The following is a 13,341-nucleotide window of genomic DNA, read 5'->3' as shown; positions in this document are numbered from 1 at the left end:
TGTTTTGTTTCTGATCTTAGGGGGAAAGCTTCGTCTTCTACCATTACTTATGATGCTAACAGTGGATTTTTTCATAGATGTCCTTTATCAGGTTGAAGACATTCTCTTTTATTACTAGAGTTGAGAGGCTTTTTTTAAATCATGAAAGGGTGTTAGGTTTGTCAAATGTTCTTCTGCATCTATGAAATGATTATATTGTTTTGTCTTTTATCCTAATAGTATGCTATATTACATTCATTGATTTTTGTATATCGAACAAAACCTGTACTTCTGAGCTAAATCCTACCTGGTCATGGGGTGTAAACCTTTTTCTATATTGTGGGATTTGGTTTGCTAGTATTTTGTTGAGGATTTTGTGTCTATATTTATAAAGGACACTGGTGTGTAGTCTTATTTTCTTGTGATGTCTTTGTCTGGTTTTAGCATCAGGGTAATATTTGCCTTTTAGAATAAGTCGGGAAGTATTCTGGCCTTTTTTACTTTTTGTAAGAGTTTATGAAGAATTGTTGTTAATTCTTCTTTTAATGTTTATTTATTTATTTTGAGAGAGAGAGAGAGAGAGAGGGAGAGAGAGCAGGGGAGGGGCAGAGAGAGAGGGAGAGAGAATCCCAAGCCCACGTGGGGCTTGATCCCATGAACCATGAGATCATGACCTGAGCCAAAAATCAAGAGTTGGACACAACTGACTGAGCCACCCAGGTGCCCCTGTTGTTAATTCTTTAAACTTTGCTAATTCACTATGTAAGCCAACTGGTCCTTGCTTTTGTTTGTTGGATTTTTTTTTTTTTTTTATGAATGGCTCAATCACTACTTTAGTCTGCTTCCATTTTCTATTTGTTTTCTAGTCATTTTCAGTAGTTTGTGTAGGAATTTGTCTATTTCATCAATGTTAGCTAATTGGTTAGCATATGATTGTTTATAGTATTCTCATATAATCCTATTTATTTATATAAGGTTTATGATAATGTCCTGTTTCATTAATTTTTTAAAATATTTTATTTTATTTTTATTTATTATTAAATGTTCAATTATTTTTATTTATTTATTTATTTATTTATTTTTAATTTCATTTATTTTTTTTAATTTACATTCAAGTTAGTTATCATTGAGTGCAACAATGATTTCAGGAGTAGATTCCTACGTGCCCCTTACCCTTTTAGCCCATCCGCCCTCCCCCAACCCGTCCAGTAACCCTCTGTTTGTTCTCCATATTTAAGAGTCTCTTATGTTTTGTCCCCCTTCCCTGTGTTTATATCATTTTTGCTTCTCTTCCTTTATGTTCATCTGTTTTGTATCTTAAAGTCCTCATATGAGTGAAGTCATATGATATTGGTCTTTCTCTGACTAATTTTGCTCAGCATAATACCCTCTAGTTCCGTCCATGTAGTTGAGAATGGCAAGATTTCATGCTTTTTGATTGTCGAGTAATACTCCATTGTGTGTGTGTGTGTGTGTGTGTGTGTGTGTGTATACCACATTTTCTTTATCCATTCATCCATTGATGGACATTTGGGCTCTTTCCATACTTTGGTTATTATTGATAGTGCTGCTATAAACATTGGGGTACACGTGCCCCTTCGAAACAGCACACCTATATCACTTGGATAAATACCTAGTAGTGCAATTACTGGGTCGTAGGGTAGTTCTATTTTTAGTTTTTTGAGGAACCTCCATACTGTTTTCCAGAGTTGCTGCACCAGCTTGCATTCCCACCAACAGTGCAAAAGAGATCCTCTTTCTCCGCAACCTTGCCAACATCTGTGGTTGCCTGAGTTGTGAATGTTAGCCATTCTGACAGGTGTCAGGAGGTATCTCATTGTGGTTTTGATTTGTGTTTCCCTGATGATGAGTGACGTTGAGCATTTTTTCATGTGTCAGTTGGCCATCTGGATGTCTTGTCTGGAGAAGTGCCTATTCATGTCTTTTGTCCATTTCTTCACTGGATTATTTGTTTTTTAGGTGTTAAGTTGGTAAGTTCTTTATAGATTTTGGATACTAACCCTTTATCAGATATGTGGTTTGCAAATATCTTCTCCCATTCTGTCGGTTGCCTTTTAGTTTTGCTGATTGCTTCCTTTGCTGTGTAGAAGCTCTTTATTTTGATGAGGTCCCAATAGTTCATTTTTGCTTTTATTTCCCTTGCCTCTGGAGACGTGTTGAGTAAAAAGTTGCTGCGGCCAAGGTCAAAGAGGTTTTTTGTCTGCTTTTTCCTCAAGGATTTTGATGGCTTCCTGTCTTACAGTTAGGTCTTTCATCCATTTTGAGTTTATTTTTGTGTCTGGTGTAAGAAAGTGGTCCAGGTTCATTCTGCATGTCACTGTCCAGTTTTCCCAGCACCACTTGCTGAAGAGACTGTCTCTATTCCATTGGATATTCTTTCCTGCTTTGTCAAAGATTAGATGGCCATACGTTTGTGGGTCCATTTCTGGGTTCTCTATTCTGTTCCATTGATCTGAGTGTCTGTTTTTGTGCCAGAACCATACTGTCTTGATGGTTACAGCTTTGTAGTATAGCTTAAAGTCTGGGTTTGTGATGCCTCCTGCTTTGGTTTTCTTTTTCAGGATGCTTTGGCTAATCGGGGTCTTTTCTGGTTCCGTACAAATTTTAGGATTGTTTGTTCTAGCTCTGTGAAGAATGCTGGTGTTATTTTGATAGGGATTGCATTGAACATGTAGATTGCTTTGGGTAGTATCGACATTTTAACAATATTTGTTCTTCCTCTCCAGGAGCATGGAATATTTTTCCATATTTTTGTGTCCACTTCAATTTCTTTCATAAGCTTTCTATAGTTTTCAGTGTATAGATTTTTCACCTCTTTGGTTAGATTTATTCCTAGGTGTATTATGGGTTTTGGTGCAATTGCAAATGGGATCCATTCTTTGATTTCTCTTTCTGTTGCCTCATTATTGGTGTATAGGAATGCAACCGATTCCACTCTCGCCACTGTTATTCGACATACTATTGGAAGTCTTAGCCTCAGCAGTCAGACAACACAAAGAAATAAAAGGCATCCAAATCGGCCAGGAGGAGGTCAAACTTTCACTCCTTGCAGATGACGTGATACTCTATATGGAAAACCCAAAAGATTCCACAAAAAACTGCTAGAACTGATGAATGAATTCAGCAAAGTTGCAGGATATTTATTTATTTTTAGAGAGAGAGAGAGAGCACAAACAGGGGAGGGGCAGCAAGACAGACAGACAGACAGAACCTGAAGCATGCTCCAGGCTCTGAGCTGTCAGCATAGAGCCCAACGCGGGGCTCAAACCCACGAACAGCAAGATTACGACCTTAGTCAAAGTTGGACGCTTAACCGACTGAGCCACCAAGGTGCTCCAAAAAAGTTTTTTTTTTTAATAAAATCTTTTTAAAAAAACACAGGAGATGTGTCAGGAGGCTGATTTTTTTTAAATGTTTATTTCTTTTAAGAGAGAAAGACAATGAACAAGAGAGGGGGCAGAGAGAGAATCCCAAGTAGGGTCTGCACTGTCAGCACAGAGACCGACTCAGGGTCAGTCCCATGAACCATGAGATCATGACCTGAGCTGAAATCAAGAGTCAGACACTTAAACCTACTGCGCCACCCAGGTGCCCCCTGATGTTTTATATTATGAGCACTTTTGGTATGGTTTGAGTTTTTAAGCGATGGGTGTGCTATTTAGCATTAAAGTAGGTAACCAGCAAAAGAGTAATGATTCAACATGGTTACTTCTAGGAAGCGTATCTGGAAACGCAGAAGAGTGGGGGCAGGGAACAAATGCGTTTCATTAAAAGTCTGTACTATTTCATATTTTTAACCTTATGCTTTTGTCACTTTGATAAAAATTAAAATAGAACACCACCTGCCAACTCCAGCAGACAGGAGGCAGAAAATGAAAGCTATACTGATAAAGAAAAAGTATCTACCAGACACAAAGAGGGATTGTGTTTACCTTGTAAGCTTTCCTACTCAAAGCTGTCTCTGTCGTTGTGGGTGAAGACAATGTATTTTACTGGAACAATCAAGACTCAACCTCTTCAACAGGAAAAGCAATGTCTGGTTGTGATAAAGAAACAATTCATCTTAAAGAAATATATGTGTCAGAAACCACTCCATGTCGGTCCATATGGATTAATGTCGTTTTAGCTGCTGTATGGAGATACTGTAATTAGGTTATTTCCCTCTTGATGGACATTTTTGTAGCTTCCAGTATTTTTGTTGTTACAAACAATGCTAGCATAAACATCCATGCACGTTGTAAATCGTTGAGCATGTGTGTGAGAATAGATTCCTAGAAATGGAATTGGTGGGTCAAAGGGCACATTCTATTTTCTAGATTTTCCACAATGAATATGTATTATTTTTAAAATCAGAAAAATATAAACTTAAAAAAATTAACTGTAGGGCAAAGGTCTTGTTTTTCTAGTATCTTGTGTTATGTGTGTTAGAAATGTTTAATCTTTTGGATTCCGTGCAAGTCCAAGGAAGAGAGCCTTGCCTAAAATAGACCATGGCGACTTGTCATGATGGGTTCATTTTAAACTATAGTCACTGCTGCCTCAGACACAAAGACATATGTCTGGGAGGATGCTGCCTTAGTAGAAAGCAGTTCACTTTGTTTTAATAGAATTTTAAGGCATTCTCCAAACCAATCGCTCTAAAATGAAGTATTTATGAAACTTTCGCTTTTATCTTTTAACATTGAGCGGGATTTGGTAACAGCCTATTTTATCAGTGGGGTTCTAATTACTAAACGACCCAGAGGTCCAAATTATAATGCCCCCAGTGAGAGTCCTAAGGACCACGGTGTCACTACGATCACTTGAATTTAGGTAGCATGCAGCATTTTTAAACTTTAACAGAGAAATGCTTTTTTTTTGTAAAAATTTTTTAATGTTTATTTATTTACTTTGAGAAACGATAGAGAGCGTGTGGGCAGAGGAGGGGCGGAGAGAGGGGGAGAAATCGAGAATCCCAAGCAGGCTCCACGCTGTCGATGCAGAGCCCGACGCGGGGGCTCGATCTCACAAACCGCAAGATCATGACCTGAGCTGAAATCAAGAGTCGGGCGCTTAACCGACTGAGCCCCCCAGGTGCCCCTGAAATTCTTTTTTTTTTTATACCCAAGAGCCCAGTATTTTGCCTTAGTTACCAGAATAGCATAGCTGTCAAATCAAATGCAGTTTGTCTTTTGCCTCTGTAGACACTTTAACAAAACTTCTAAAATAAAACTTCAGTGAGATTATAGATCCCCAAAGATACATTCCTCACTGCAACCCCAGAACAGGTGCCACGTACATTGTCTTAGTAAGAGATGGGAGCTGGGGCACCTGGCTGGCTCAGTCGGAAGAGCATGTGACTCTTGATCTCAAGATTGTGAACTTGAGCCCCACGTTGGGTGTAGAGATTCCATAAATAAAACTTTACCAAAAAGAAGGGTGGAGGGGAGAGATGGGAGCTGAGTGATGGGAAACTGAGGCAGAGAGCTACTCAAGATTTTTCTATCATGCTCATCTATCCCAGAATCACTCTTCTATGCATTCCCTTCCATGTTCCAGTGCCCTTTTCTCAAAAGTGGTATCATTGTGGGAGAACAAGGGTTAGTGCTCAAGTTGCAGTAAAAGTAGGAAAAGAATGGAAGAGGCTAGTTGTTGGCTAATCCGGCCAGTTCCTTTTATTTTATTTATTTTTATTTTTATTTTTATTTCTATTTTTTTTATTTTTGACCGGAGGAGGGCAGAGAGAGAGAATCTCAAGCAGGCTTCACACCCAGCAGAGTCTGAAGTGGGGCTCGATCTCACGACCGTGAGATCATGACCTGAGCCAAAATCAAGAGTTGGTCACTTAACTGAGCCAGCCAGGTGCTCCCTCAGCCAGTTCCTTTTTTGATTCCTATTTAAAACACCACCTTGAGGGGCACCTGGGTGGGTCAGTGAGTTAAGCATCTGACTCTTGGTTTTGGCTCAGGTCATGATCTCATGGTCGTGAGATCGAACCCCACTTCAGACTCTGCTGGGTGTGAAGCCTGCTTGAGATTCTCTCTCTCTCCTCTCTGCCCCTCCCCCAGTTGCGTGCGCTCTCTCTCTCTCTCTCTCTCTCTCAAAATAAATAAACTTTAAAAAAGAGAATAAAACACCATCTAGAGCCAGGAACCCAAGCACATCTTTTTGAGGCCAACTCAAGAAAGTGGGTCACTCAGCAGCACAGGAAGTTGAAGAGACACAGAGACGACAGTGTGTAAATGAAATAGTAACGGCCAGTTTCTAATTATACAAAATTTGCATGTATTTCTCCATTTGTTATTTTCAGTTGCCTGATTCTATTTGTGATTAAGGTAACCATTAAATTTGTTTTTTTTTTATTTCCTGAGCAGACACCAAATGATCATGGGACATACGCATAGGAGGGATTCAAGTGTGAGGTTTGAGCTAGGTGGTGAATAATCCATGAAGTCAAAAATCTACATGCTGGTAATTAAGAATTCATTTGCTATTGAACGCATCCAGAGTTTCTCCGCAGGTTAAACACAGAGTTACCATACGACCTGGCAATTTCACTCCTAGAACCTGTGTGCACAGCTAGATATGAAGACCTTCCAGTCTCTATTCTCAGATCCTTGGTTTTTTTTTTTTTAAGTTTATTGATTGAGAGAGAGAGAGCTAGCAAGGAAGGGGCAGAGAGAGCGGGAGAGAGAGAATGCCAAGCAAGCTCCCCATTGACAGCATGGAGCCTGACGCAGGGCTCAGATTCACAAACCATGAGATCATGACCTGAGTCAAACCCAAGAGTCGGAAGCTTAACCGGCTGAGCGACCCAGGTGCCCCAGATCCCTGGGGTTTTGAAGGATCCACAGCCGTGATTTGCCAAGCACCTCAATGGCTCTAGAGTTTCAGCCTGTCTCAGGCCTGGAGAAACATCTTGAGCTGGGAGAAGCTGAGTGCTCGATGTGCCTGGCATTCAGCTGGCTCTCCAGCTACCTAAGCCCCTGGGTGGATAGAGCCAGTTACCCACCAGGGAACACTAACCCGTGAAAGCTGGGAACACGGAAGTCACAAGGTCAAGTAGGGGTGGTACTACCTGGAAGAAGAGCGAAACAGAAGGTAGGTAGGAAGCAAGCCCTTACCTGGGATGCCCACAGGACAAACAAGGAGATTGTCAGTAGCCAATTCTGATGCAGGAGATCAATAAATGCCCACTACAGGGAGCGCCTGGATGGCTCAGTCCATAGAGCACACGACTCGTGATCTCGTGGTCATGAGTCGAAGCCCCATGTTGGGCCTAGAGCTTACTTAAAAAAAATAAATGCCAACAACAAAATTATTCAAAAGAAAGAAAAAAGATACATGAACATTTTATAGTACGTTGAAACCCGTATATTTGCTCACCAATCTATTGACTTAAGGCCAAGCCTTTCTTGTCCAAGTGTGAATATGCTGATGGGTTTTCTCTCCTTGTCCTTGTTTAAACAGCTCATTTATGCTTCGTCTGATTTCCAGTTTCTGTTTAAGATGAATAAAGGACTTGGAGACATGTGCAAAGAAACCCGAGAGCAGAATATTTCTAGATTTTCATATGTTTACCCAATCTTTACAGATGTCTCAACCACAACTAAATTAACAATGATGTTTGACCAATTGAATCTTTTAATAATAATTTCTATAAGCATTGAACTTAGCTTTTATAAAATGCATTTTTCCATGGCCATATCTATTGATTTATGTAATATTTAGTTTTATAATATAATTACAATAACAGGAGTTACCAGGATTGGGTACTGCTATGGTCTGAATGTGTCCCCACAACATTTCCCGTGTTGACATCCTAACCACCAAGGTGATTGTATTTGGAGGTGGGTCTTTGAAAGGTGACTAGGCCATGAACACAGAGCCCTCATGAATGGGATTAGTGCCATATAAAAGGGGCTGCAGAGAGCTCCCTCAGCCTTTTCACCATGTGAGGACACAGTGAGAAGTCGGCAGGTTGGCAGTCCACAATTTAGAAGAGGACCTTCTCCCGAATGCAACCATGCTGGCATGTTCATTTTGGACTTCCAGCCTCCTGAAGTATGAGGAATAAACTTACTGGTTATGTCACCCAGTCCATGGTATTTTGTTATTAGCAGGGGTAAAACTCAACTGACCGGTGGAAGGCATAAGACAGGGACAAACTCAGTTGACTTGTGGAAGGCATACCACCCCAATGGAGGAGATAGAACTATTCCGGGCTGGTCCGAGAGAAACTTTTCCTCTCCCCTGTGCAGTCACCTGGGCATTAATGAGCACATCCAGAAACACTGGAAAGCTTCTGTAGGTTCAGCTGGTCACGTTAGTGGAGTTTGACCAAGAGACCTGTTATCGTACCTGGTTTAGCTCTTGGCCACATCCAATCTTAGGAGAGTCATGCTCCTGAGTGTTTGGACATAGCACTGAAGGCTGTTTTGAATCTAGATCTTATCAACCATCCTCAAGCATTTCAGGTGTGATATGTTGGCTTTAAATGGTCCAAATGATCCCATCTCTTGGCATTCACACCTTGTGTAGTTGTCTCTCATCAACTGTGGGAGAGACCTGGGACTTGCTTCTAACCAGTAGAATGTGGCAGGGGTTAAGCGATGTCACTTCCATGATTATATTACATAAGATTTAAACTTTTGTCCTGCTAGCAGATTCTCTATATATTGCCTTCAAAGCCTGCATACTTTGGGGCGCCGGGGGGCTCAGTCGGTTAAGCCTCCGACTTCGGCTTAGGTCATGATCTCACAGTTCATGAGTTCAAGCCCCACATCGGGCTGTCTGCTGTCAACACAGAGCTCACTTCGGATCCTGTCTCCCTCTCTCTCTGTCCCTCCCCCACTCAAACACACTCTCTCTCTCTCTCTCTCTCAAAAATATAGAAAAGCTTGCATACTTTGATGAAGCAAACAGCCAGCAAGGAACCAAGGCCCTCAGTCATTCCAACAGGCCGCAAGGAACTAAATCCTGACAGCAACCATGAGATCTCAGAAATGGATCCTTCCCTAGTTGAGTCTCAGGTGAGACCCCAGCAGCAGCCAACACTTTTTGACTGCAGCCTTGTGAGAGACCCTGAAGCAAAGGACCCAGCTAAACCATGCCAGCGGTCCTGAAACGGTGACATAATAAATATATCCATTGTTTTTAAGCTGCTTTTTAAAAACGTAAGACTAAAGGCCAATACTGCCTTGTTGAGACTATATGGTTTTGTATTTTCCTCAAGGGGATTAATATTGTTATGTACACCAGTAAACAAGACATGGCAAATGCTTCTTTCAAAACAGCTTCTAGAAACCGAAGTACTTATAGGTGAAATGATGGGCTCCTTTACAATTGTCCAGTAGGAGTTGGGTAAGGAAGAACGGCGGGAAAATTTATGAAACAAGCTGGGCCATGTGTTGGGAATTATTGAAGCTGAGTGATTTGTACATGGGGGTTCATTAAATTATTCTGCCTACTTTTGTGTATGTTTGAGATTTTCCATAATAAAAAAAGCAAAACAATTTCTATAATGTCACACTGTTCTGAAAAGGTAACAATAATTAAGCTAAGTAACACGTGTTGCAGAAGCCATTAAATGCTATATATAAACACTGTACAAAGTAATGGAAATATTGCAATTCAAAGGAGGTGGTGTGGATATTTTTGTACTTGATTTGAGATATGATTTTTTTCAAATACTGTTTATACATGAAAGTTATGGCATCGTTAATTACTCAGTTTTGGAGAAGAAGGGGTCCAAGACTGCAGCTTTTTAAATGTATTTTGGTTATTTAAGTTCTAGCCATCAGTGACCATATTAATTGGCAATGAGTTTGTATAGAAAATTTAAGTAGAGGGTCACCTGGGTGGCTCAGTCGGTTAAGCGTCCAACTTTGGCTCAGGTCATGATCTCATGGTTCTTAAGTTTGAGCCCTGCATCAGGCTCTGTGCTGATGGCTCAGAGCCTGGAACCTGTTTCCGATTCTGTGTCTCCCTCTCTCTCTGTCCCTTCCCCACTCACACTCTGTCTCTCTCTCTCAGTCTCACTCTCAAAAAATAAACATTAAAAATTTTTTAGAAAAGAACATTTAAGTAGAAAAAGTCATATATATGATATCTATATCTATATCTATATCTATCTATATCTATATCTAGAGAGAAGCCTGAGTAAAACTGAAAATAATACTGCAAAAGAGAAAAACAGGGGCGCCCGGGTGGCTCAGTCGGTTAAGGGTCGGACTCTTGATTTCAGCTCAGGTCATGATCTCACAGTCATGGGTTCAAGCCCCACATTGGGCTCTGCACTGACAGCATGGAGCCTGCTTGGGATTCTCTCTCTCCTCTCTGTCTGCCCCTACCCCACTCATTCTCTCTTTCTCTCAAAGTAAATAAGCATTTAAAAAATAATAATAAAATAAAATATATTCTTTAAAAAAGAAAGAAGAAAAAGTTTTTATATCAAGTTCTATCAAACTTGGGGAAAGCCTAGAGCAAAAAGAAAGTTCAGTTATCTCAGAGCTAGCACATTTACCAGAGTGGGGCCAAATGAGGCCTTCCATTCAAAAACAAACAAACAAACCACCTCTTTTTATTGCCTTTTAGAAATATTTCATTCGGTTGCTCGATCATTCAACAAATTTTCTCGAATATCGGTCCCGTGATAATCAAGGACCTTATTGTTTGGTAGGAAAGCAAGGGGAAATTAAAGTTCAGCCATCAGAGAGACAGTGACACTTTTGAGCAGGGCCTTAAGGATAGGACTTCCTTACAGTGGCTTGAGATGACTTTTAAATTTTTTTTTTCAACGTTTATTTATTTTTGGGACAGAGAGAGACAGAGCATGAACGGGGGAGGGGCAGAGAGAGAGGGAGACACAGAATCGGAAACAGGCTCCAGGCTTTGAGCCATCAGCCCAGAGCCCGACGCGGGGCTCGAACCCACGGACCGCGAGATCGTGACCTGGCTGAAGTCGGACCGACTGCGCCACCCAGGCGCCCCTTGAGATGACTTTTAAAGCAGGGGATGATGGGGCAGAGAATATTAATGGAAATGAGGGCATGTGTCCATTCTTACAAAGCTTCTTATGTATATGGTCACACTTGATCCGCATCTGATAGTGGGGAACATTGTCTATCTAAACAAGAGCTTACTTGAATGAAATGGACAGTAAAGTGACCACATAAATCCCGCCAACAATCTGTGCCCGTTACAAGGAAGCAAACGGCTGTGGTCTCTGACCGCACCAGACTCATTTGATGGGAAATTTTCAGTACACCGGTCATGGCATATTCAAACTAGAGGATGTCCTAACCTGTTGGTCTGCTAATGTGCCTATATGGTGAACATAAATTATCCTGGATTTATTATTTAATATAATTTTCCAGATGTTCATTTCTGAAAACATTGTTTTCTCCTCTAAAAGCGGCATGATCTTCACCATTCATTCATTCATTCATTTGGTGAACAGATATTTTTTTTTGAAAGAGTGCAAGTGCACCAGTGGGGGGGGGGGAGCAGAGGGAGGGGGAGAGAGAGCCCAGCAGGCTCCACGCCCAGTGCAGAGCCTGAAGTGGGTCTCGAACTCACGAACCACGAGATCATGACCTGAGGCAGAGTCAGGTGCTTAACCGACTGCGCCACCGACCCGCAGATGTATGTTTATCGAGTGCCAAGCTCTGTATTAGGCACTATTGGCTATCCAAATTTAAGTCAAACATGGATCTTTACATGAATGGATTTTAAACACCCTCAATAAAGAAAACAAATGCATAGCCTTTTTTTTTTAATTTCAAGTGTTCATTTAAATTCTAGTTAGTTAACATATATGGTAAAATTGGTTTCAGGAGTAGAATTTAGCGATTCATCACTTACGTACCACACCCGGCGCCCATCCCAACAAGGGCCCAGCTTAACACCCATCCCCCATCTAGCCCATCCCCCCCCCCCACCTTCCTCTAGCAACCCTCACTTTCTTCTCCACAGTTAAGAGTCTTTTCTGGTTTGCTTCCCTCTCTTTTTCCCTCCCTTCCCTTATGTTCATCTGTTTTGTTTCTTAAATTCCACATATGAGTGAAATCATATGGTATCGATTCCTCTGACTTATTTCGCTTAGCATCATGCACTCTAGCTCCATAAAAATGCATAGACGTTATGCAATGTATCATTTGTTTGAATATATAGGTGACTGAAAAAAGTGGAAGGAGGCCAGAGAAGAGAAAAAAAACCATGGATCTCAGTTGATGGGAACTTTTCCTACAATAAAGGCTCACATTTACGCCTTCGAGTTTACGAAGTGCTATCTATCATGCTTCGTGCCTTGCCCCATTGAATCCTCTCAAGTACCCCATGAGGGAAGTGTGTCCATAGAGAGTCAGCGAGGCCAGTGAGTGAGGCCCCAGACCCTCCCCTCCTAGCCGTGTGAGACGCTGACAGTTCCACCTTCACCCCTCCGCAAGGAGGAGAAAGCTGCCCAGCCGAGGGGGCTTCAGTCAGCAAATAGCCCCCAGCCGGCGCCCCCCCCCCCCCCCCAGCTGCAGACTCACCTCGCAACCAGGTCGCACCTTTCCTGGGACAGCCTGCGTCTCCCTATATTGCTTCTTCCCCCTTCCTTGCACAAACGCTTATGCCTCATAAATACCTTGCATCCCCGGGGCGCCTGGGTGGCTCGGTCGGTTAAGCATCCGACTTTGGCTCAGGGCATGATCTCGTGGTTCGCGAGTTCAAGCCCTGCCAGCAGGCTCTGTGTTGTCAGCTCAGAGCCTGCTTTGGATCTTCCATCCCTCTCTCTCTCTCTCTCTCTCTCTCTGCTCCTCCCCTGCTCATTCTACCCCTGCCCTCTCAAAAAATAAACATTAAGAAATTAAATGACTTGCATCCCAAATTCCATGTATGCTTTAGGGAACACAGTCTGTGACGATAGGGACTGGAACCGATCTGAGAACCAATAAAATGAGCTTTTGGGGCTGGATCAGTCACGTCTCAGTGGTGACGAGAGCCCCCTCACTAGTGGTAGGGAGAGCACAGCTGGCCTCTGGCACCAGGCGGCAGCCCAGTTATTAACCCTTTCCCCTGAGGCGCGTCGCAAATGCCCTAGTGGGTGTGACATATAAAGCTTTCAAAATGCAGGGAGGAGCAAATGATAGACCAATATCCCTGATGAACGTAAACGCAAAAGTCCTCAACAGAATACTAGCAAACTGAATTCAACAGCACCTTAAGAGGACCATGCACCGTGATCAGGTGGGATTTATCCCTGGGACGAAAGGATGGTTCGACGTACATAAAGCAATAAATGCGATACACCACGTTCATAGAATAAGGGAGAAACATGATCATCTCAACTGATGCCAAAGAAGAGTTTGGCAAAAC

This window comes from Lynx canadensis, chromosome X (assembly GCF_007474595.2).
Source record: "Lynx canadensis isolate LIC74 chromosome X, mLynCan4.pri.v2, whole genome shotgun sequence".
NCBI lineage: Eukaryota > Metazoa > Chordata > Mammalia > Carnivora > Felidae > Lynx > Lynx canadensis.
The sequence above is the reverse complement of the archived record's forward strand: the minus strand, read 5'-3'. Positions refer to the sequence as shown.